Here is a 9,286-nt window from a genome sequence, read left to right as displayed (position 1 = left end):
GCAGGGAATTACGACTACTGCACTCTTTCTGACGCATATGGGATATTCATTTTTCAATTACCTTCGAATTTTATTTGTATGTAGAAAAATATTCTTACAAGTATCGGAAATCGATGCATTATTTGTTTTTTTTTTCGTACTGCCCAGGCATCATCTTGCTCATACTAAATTTTTGGTAATCATCCGGGACAGTTTATAAAACACGCAGCTCCTGGCACGAAAACAGGGCGGATAATGACACCTTCACGGCACTCACAAAAAAGGCGAGGCACCTCACAAAAATACACAATGTGTATACGTCTTCGATCTTTTATTCGCGTTATACTTTGTAGAGCATCGATGAGATACATTGGCTCATTCTATTGCCGTACGGTAATTGAATAAGTATCATTCGGTCGAGACGCGCGTGCCCGAATACATATTATGTTTTATACTTATACGCTATTAGACGCTAAGAATTTTTTGACGCTGATCTTCGGGCGTTTTTTTCTGTCTTCCTTTTCACTCTCTATACCGAACGCGATCGTCTTTCTTGTGCCGCGCGCCCGCGCGTCAAAGCGAGCTGTCCCATTCAAAAATAATCTACATAATGCCGTATCACGACGTGAGTGTATACTGTAGGTTGAGCACTGTACATACAACACACAAATCATAGTAGACATTATAATAACAAATGATTAGAAAATTGAATAAGTTCATCGTTCATCAAAATTTCATTAAAAAGTCCTCAAACCACGATCATTGCCTTTGCCCTGACATTTACACGCGTCGTTTATTTATTAATATTATTTTTCCAGCAGCAGTACACGCCTCACGATGATAGCAATCTCGTTAGCACTATACTAGGGCATGTGCACAAAATTTCAAATTGCATAGAAAAAAAAATGGCACGACAGAGCCCTAGGAACGGTTACCCGATGAGTATATGGACTACTCATGCAAATTGTAGCCTCTCGCTCGTGCCCGGATTTTTTCCATTTTTCATACTCGTGATAAACCTCGCGCGACTAGACGATGACGTGGCCAAACGCGAAGCTCGAGTGACAGTTTGACAGGAGAGAAAAGTCCTATTATGAGCATATTATAAACTCTTCATTGTTTGCAGATCACGCTCAAAGCTGTGTACTTGCATGTGTGCCTAGTTTAGCTCCGAGAAAAGAGAATTCAAAATGAAAGAGCTTCGCTACGTATATCTGTTGTCGCCTTTTTATTATTATACGAACGCGTCTATCGAGGCTCTCGTCTATTAGCATCGATCTGGTTCGATACTTGCGGCCCAAGCTCGTTAATAGGCCACGATGACGGATCGCTTCGAATCATGTGTGCTGCGCATATGTTTTCGTTGTCGCGTCAATTTGTATCGATATAAACAGCAGCCTAACGGAGTGTCGTGTCAAGAGCTCGCCCAAATCAGTTCTGAAAACCCGTGATTTTCCATTAATGTGTATATTTTATACATCTTGTGTCACTCGAGTGTTGCCTCATTAAAGAGAAATTGCCGAACTAGTTTTATTTATATCTGCGTGCGTTAGAGAGCGAGCACACTTTCATAATTGCATGCGCACATGTCGCTGATTATAACGAGAAATTTTGACGGTCCATCAAGCTGTGCGCCTTCCGGCTCGTTTTACGCGCGGCTTACTGCTTTTTTGAAAAGTGCATTAGAAAACTATTTTTTTTACCTCCCAATTCGATGATGTAAAAACATATATCACAGCACAGTAAATACAAACGCGGTCAAGATTTGCCAACAATAAATTAATAACTCGAATGAACCAACAAAAATAAAGAGTAAATTAATCGTGTACATTATTTCAAATGATCGGATCTAATCTAGCGATGCACTGGATTGGACCAGCGAGCAAAAGTCGATTTAGTTAAAAGCATTATATCACAAAGGTATATTTACGATTTGTAACGTGTGTGCAGACGGTCTCTTACTCCGAGGAACGGAAAAGCATTCGCCACTCTCGACGCACGCGTGTCTGGTGGAGATCTCATTCGTACATGATATACTCGTCATTACAGGCAGTATGGCGAGCAAATACGTTCGATATGGAATGTAATGAAGCAGCAGCTGGTCGTGCATACACGGCGGCTAGCTGCTTTTATTCCTTGAAAGGAAAGATTATTTAACGTTGTTTTTTTTTGAAAAACCAATGCCGTACGGAGAGACTCATTTATCAACTACGCAGGAAAAATGCATATATTTATCCAATTTATCAAACTTATTCTTCGAAACGTCATCGCAAACTTATTGTACTAATGGCTATCTAAGTCATCACGGTGCGAGGATTTTTTTGATCAAAACACGTGTTTCGAGAGCTCTCTTCGTGGCGTCCACTAATAAATTTAGCTAGTCGCATGTTTGCAACACACCCTTCGCTCCTTACGCTCAGCTGCAGTTCCTTTTTTTTCGCCTCACACTTTTGAATATATTCGGATTGTTTTCCAAGAAATATTAGTATTTAATCACTGCCCTGGCAATTAGCATGATTCATGCCTGACATCTCTATCCGCGCGCATCGTTTCCTTTTTCTAAAGCGTTAAATCCACTCGGCTCCTATACTTCGAAGGATGGAGTGAGTATCGCTTCGTCTATTTAAATTCATGTGCTTTATTAATTTTAGCAATTTTAAATCTCGTTGTCGCCTCGAAGACACAAGTATGCATAAGAAATTTCATGTGTTGAGGGGGCGCCTGAATTCTCTTTGTATACCGAGCGTATTTTCTGTTCACGCTGATAAGGTTTTAACAGATGGCTCGAGGCAATTTTTCGACTGCTTCTTTCCTGTGTTGGTCGCATACCGTTGCAACGTCCCATGAAATTGTTGCAACACCCTCTGCACAGTAGCGCTCCGTGCTTCGCACTAGAGCTTCCGAGCGATGCATAATACGCATATGCAGCAGTACATATATTTTGCACTAACGATGGCGTAAATGGGACATTTGTTTCACATGTCTGTCTGACAAACGTACTTGTGAAATTGCAAAAGACTCGGTGTGTTTTTGATATTGTCTTTCGTAGAAGCTATTATTCATTTCGCCTTGCGGAGATTTCACGCATGCGGCAACCTCAATAAACTCGCGCAAGGCAGCTATTTCGATATTTCAGAGTGGCAGACAGTTTTTGGCAAAATTCAAAATTTTTAACTTTGCCTGTCTTTAATCGGCTTGGTTTCAGTTAAAAGCAAGTCTTTATCAAATTTAGCAGCGAATTGAGTATTCAATTTTTAAGTTAGTCCGTGTGACAGGTTCATTATCTCTCTATCGGCGTAACAATCGTGTTTAACGTCACGAAAAAGCCGCGGTTCGAGCTCACAATGCAGCACGTGCACAATGATTAAAATTACATGGAAAAATTTCAAGCATGACTCGCGAAATTTACGAGCCGTAATATATGAAAAATGATTTGAGCGCGGCGGCAAAAATACGGTAGCAGTCCCGCGGCTAGTCACTACACTCTCGAGTCGCAACGTGACCAAGCAAAGAACTCGCGTAGACGTATGCGCGATACACTTATATATAATTTAAAAGGTGGTAATTAAACAATGTCGAGGCATGAAACGATCAATTACCGAGGCTTTTCAAGCGTGAAGACGGTGCGAAAATGCGACTGCACTGCTATGTGTCTTTGGAAGCGTTAACATTTATTTAATGTAGATAAAAGGTAACTCTTCGAGTTTCTAAAATTTTTACTTATCAGATTTGACATTTATCAATTTATTTTAAAAATATAAAATTTAGTAATTATTTCATGGCTGAATACATTGTTCATGAACAACGTAGAGCGTTAGATGAAAAGAGAGCCTTTGTTTTATACTGCAAACCCTTGGCTGCACGTCGACATATTCAACTGGATACTTTAATGATCTTTAACTACGAGCAATTAGCCCCTATCGAGAGTGTAATTTTGCACGAGTTGGTTTAGAATTTCAGTAAAATCGATCGATGATGGCAGGCAAAGATGAGTAGAAGCAGCATATAAAGCTTTGCCAGTGAAAATAATGAGATTCGGTGTTGGTTGACAATTAAGGCTCTGCGACTGTACGATGTATGGTCATCTCTCGGTGGTCATCGCAAAATTTATTTTTTTCTTATTTCAATGAGTGTCGTCTTACCAACTGGTCGATAAATAATATATGTCACTAACTTGAGTATAATATAATACAAACCTTTGTTAAATAAAATAAACTATGCTCCAAATTTATTTAAAATTTTGTTAACAGAAATAAAAAGTAAAAACGTTTTTGATAAACAAAAAAAATTTATTAAACAAACATCAGTAAGAATTTTTATCATATAAATATTCTATTTTCTTTCATCCTTATCATTAAGAAATACTTATGATTTACCCTATTATGCTTTCTCAGCATAAAAAATTCGTTTACATTATCTGCTGCGTAGAACTTTTTTTTTCTACTTAACAGCCTTAAAAGCTCTGTTTTCAAAGAAGGCAAATTTCACCTTTATTATTTTAGTCAACTACGTACATCTATATATTTTTTTGTCTATCTATATTCATACGCATGTGTATATGTACACAAAATTTATAAAAGAATAGGAGAGGAAAGGAAACAGTATTATACATTGGAATGTTTGAAGTTGCTGAACGTTAAGAAGAATGATTTTGACTGAACTCCTTGGATGTGTTTGCTCGTACAATTGCATATCACCATGAAGTTGAACAAAGATAACCCAAAACTCCGATGACGATGGTACTCTGATGATTACGTTAGATAATAACCTAGAGAAAAATGTAGCAAAAACGTATTGTGTAAGAATTAATTTTAACTGCATAAAGTTTATGCATTTGTAACTAAATGAATTTGTAAATTATTGAATTTAATCTATGATTTTATGATAACTGAAAAAAGATTTAGTGAATCATTAAAAATTATAGATTTTTATGAAATTTTATATATTTTCATAAATTTAAAACTAATTTTGATATTTTAAAATGTTAGTAAATTGAATAATATTAGTATCACCAATATAAAGGACAAAGGAAAAATGATATCTGTCACTGAAAAAAGCTAATGAAAAAAATTGCCGTTTTCGCTAGAAAAAGTGCAACAGAGTCCCTGGTAGAAATTTTCAATATTATTAATATAAGCTTTTTTTTTTGTATGTATCCATCAATTGGCAACTATTTATCAAAGTCTTGCACAGAGGCTTAAATGTCTCTGCTATCAGTTAACTTCATAACTATAAGGATTTATTAATATCGCATGCTGAGTTTTCAAGTGCTTCAAAACATGATTTATGACACGTAGAAGGATTAAACGCGTTATATGAGTCGCGCATACATAAAGTCAAGAGCTTGCAGATACGTGCGTCGAACGATTTCTCTCGTCGTGTGTGTATGTGTGCGGTTATGTAATACAAACAGTGAGCGACGCGCGAATAATAACGTTTGATGCCTGCGTGATGCGGGGGTGAAGACGGATTCGTAGGGGGTGTTCAAGAGAGGAAGATAGAGAAGCCGGCAAATTGAATAACGAAGTTCACCCTTCACCATTCTCACTTCTACCATATACGTGAGAAGCGTCGAGTCGCGTTATATAGCGGAATCGACTGCTATATGCTGCTCGTTGTCGAGCCACTACGGCGCAGCAGCATCTATATATACCGCGAATTGCCCTCCCTTACATAGGCGGTTCACCCTTATACGCCCGCCACCGCTGCCGCCGTCGCCGCGTGCGTCGCGTTTTGCATAACGACCTTATTTCACAATCCCTTTTGGCATATTGATCCGTGAAAGCCCAAGTTAAAGGAAGGTGTGTGCTGTGTGCAAGAAAATTGTTTATTGCGCCCGTACATGCGTGCAAGGGTGCCGTTTTCGGATGATTTGCTCGCGATGTATTCTAATGCTCGCGCAATCTTTTGTCCTTTATGTGCGCGCATTTTTTTTCTTCAGCCGCGTAGTATGTGGTTATTTTTACCCATTCGGAAAATTATGAAAAAAATTGCTAAAGTCGTGCAATAAGTGGATAGAAAAAAAATGCGATTCCTGACTGGGACTGTGTTCTGGCGCGATCCCTACCGATAAACGTAACAAATTAACGCGCTCTCTTTTGAATAAATTCGCAAAATTGATCTTGGTTGGTCGCGAGCAGGCGCAGGCAAAAAAATCAAATCGACGCTTCAATGACTCAGCGGGTATACATTGATTTTCTTTTTGAAAAAGGTGAATTAGCATTGTACCGGTGATTGGCAGTTTTAATTCGTCCTCAATTCAAATAGAGTCCCAAATGGATTGCTGGCTTATAAACGCACATCTCTATTGAAAGGACAGAGATTTTAGTTCCGATCGCGCCTAATGACTGCCGGCCGCGATGTGCCGCCAGAAGAAATCCCGTCCAAAGCAGGTATTTATGTAACACGCACACGCACGCATACGTATGGACTTATCAAGCCAAGTCACTGTCCCTAATAATGTCAGACAGGCCTCTCGATTATCTTCTATTTTTTAACGCGATAGCCCTTTATCGCGCGGCGCGAATTAATGTTCTCTTTCGCGGCTGGTGAATCGGCATTTTTCAATTTACTGACACGTTCTATCTCAATTTATTTGTAAAGAATCAACCATTGAAGGATCGCAATTGCAGTGATTTTTGACGTTAACTCCTTGTATTACTAGCTACCTTTTCGAATATGTACAGAGATTCTTTCCGTTTGGTTAGAGTGGGTATGTTTTTTAAACTAAAATTAACATTAATACCGACAAAAATTAGACAGTGTGTTTGTGCATGTATGAAAACAAATATAATGCGTGATAAATAAAAGGTGCAAAAAATATGTTAAATTCCACATTTATTCCATCACATAAATTACTGATATATTTTTAATATGAATCCTAAAAATGAATATTCATTATTTCTCCGAATACATTAACCCATAAATATTGAACAAAACATGGCCAAATGCAAGTTTTACTTTCATTTTTCTCTAACGCAAATCTTTGTATACTTTGCCCGCGGCAAAATTCAGGAATCAGAAATGAAATGTCTCGAGTTTATCTGAGAAATGCCAAGAGTACGACCAAGCATCGAGCCGTGAACGATATTAGCGCGACAACGTGTTGACTCGATTTTCACCCAAACGCCCCGGAGGCAATCAAGCGGAAAACAAGAGTGAGAAAAAACCAGTCCCTTCGTGTCTCATTTCCTGAATTTTTTTCCCAACGATACGCGACAAATTCATTTTTCAAGCTCGAATAATTACGACGTTTTTCCCCGGTATATCGCACGTTCTGTCAGATTCTCGACTTGATACATTTTGAAAATTAAGATACTGATTTCCTCGTATTACTTGCGTGAGAATAAAAATATAATATAATCTCCGGTATGAGGCGCGCGTTTAATAAGGCCCGAAGCTATAAAATGTTCGTTCTGTCACATGTATACTACCTCTCACTCTTACCCTGTCAAACCTAAACTGAATAAACAAGAATTATGTGATTAGCGAAGTTTGTTGGTCGAAGCAGTAAATAGTTGATGTGACTTACTTTCATCGTCCGCGTTAATTAGGCTTGATATCGGGGATCGTATCGAAGGCAGAGAGTCAATGCGCTGTCGGAGACTCGGCATTGTTTGCGAAGCGAAGCGGCTGAGACGGCTACGGCGACGTAAGTAGTGGCGTTGAACAAGAGCAAGAGGATTTCGAGAGCGAGGAGCAAGCGCTTTATCTATTTTTTTTTTTTCGTTTTTCGATTTGTTCGCAAACGCATATAATTGCAGTTATTTTTTTTTAATTTGATAACAAGGTTAAAGAATGTGTATGTGTGTGAGATGTGAAATGAACGGTTTTTAGGAAAAAAGAAGAGAGCATTTTCGTGGGGGATCAGTGACACTTATTATCGTAATATTATAAATATTAATTAGAAAATGAGGAAAGTTGTTGTGATTGTTCGATCAATGAAAAGTGACACGCGTAATACAGATTTATTTTTTACTCACAAAAGCATTGTTTATTTTTTCATTCTGTTTATCTCTTCAAAAAAATTATAAATCTTTATTATAGTAATCTAATAATTAAAAATAGTAGTAAACGCTAATCATACTAAGTCATCATCCAGTTTTTTTGTAATAATAAAGTCATAAAGTACTAGGATCATCAAGATATCGTTACTATTTAGATATTTGTAGTTCTACGAGTTTTTCCGTGTACCGACCATTGTGATATGAACAAATCCATTAGACGTTGTTGGTTTTTTTTTATGAGTATTGTCGCGCTTGCACGACGAATCATAATACTGAATGTATCAACTTATCATGATTTTTATTTGTTTTTAATGTTGAGTTGATTCGTACAAAAAAATTTACAAAAAAAAATATCTAAATATAAATTTCCCTCGTTTCTCTTCATTCTTACTTTTCACTCATCTAAAATTTATAATTAGTCGTAATCATTAATGTACTTTCTTTCTTGATCGTTTTTCGTAGACGCTTCACAGAAAATCGGCGAAGATGATGCGCTCAATTTTTGTGACTAGTCGCCGTGTTATAAGTACGCTCCTATAATTAATCTATACAAAAACATCTCTACGATAAAAGTGATCTTCGTATGTATAAAGTTATATTTTTTTTTTTAGTACGTGCCAATAGACTTCATTAATTTTCTTAGAGTATCGTCTGTGAGTTTGTGTAAATCGTCATTATGTCAACTCTTCCGCGCGTTATCACACTGAGCTACACTCATACCATGTTATACGTACACTACTTTTATAGACTGTTCAATCGCAACATCAGCTAAAAATTTCAAAATCAAATCGTTTTATAAGTACTTTTATACAATTTGTGTTAATTTAAGTGAAAGAAACGGCGCCATAGCGTATTATCATTCAAACATTTACCATTTATTTATGCTATGTTATCGCATTAATAAATTAAGACACATTCACTCTGTTTTTCACTCACTCAATTATGTATATTATATATATTTATATTTTACACCTATCGTGTCACACACAAATATTATGTATCTTCAACAAGCAGTTGCGCGTCGTTAATATATTACCATATGTATAACTATTTACACGTGTTTTTTCTGATCCTACGCATCAGAAAAAAGTTAGAATACGACTTTTAGCTCATTGAACAACAAAAAACAAGGTAATCATTGTACATATATTCCCTGCAATATTCGTCTGTTGTCCTTTTCGTCGTTATTTTTTTTTATAGTATTATTTGTAGTAGTATTAGCAATAATAGTAGTGATCGATCACAATATCAATCATCAAACAATCAACCAATATATTATAGCAATGCGAACAATCATTATC

At 37.0% G+C, this 9,286-nt stretch overlaps 1 long non-coding RNA gene across 1 annotated transcript; it reads right to left on the bottom strand.

Annotated features, from left to right (window-relative positions):
• Positions 1-4,247: 4,247 nt before the first annotated feature.
• LOC111694536 lies at positions 4,248-9,286 on the bottom strand. Its single transcript, XR_002763659.1, has 2 exons — positions 7,511-9,286; positions 4,248-4,747 (listed from the first exon to the last, which is right to left on the bottom strand). It is a non-coding gene; the product is annotated as an uncharacterized LOC111694536 (long non-coding RNA).

Source organism: Trichogramma pretiosum, unplaced genomic scaffold (assembly GCF_000599845.2).
Source record: "Trichogramma pretiosum strain Unisexual culture from Peru unplaced genomic scaffold, Tpre_2.0 scaffold19, whole genome shotgun sequence".
Taxonomy (NCBI): Eukaryota; Metazoa; Arthropoda; class Insecta; order Hymenoptera; family Trichogrammatidae; genus Trichogramma; species Trichogramma pretiosum.
Note: the sequence above shows the minus strand (reverse complement) of the source record. Positions and strands in the feature narration are given on the sequence as shown.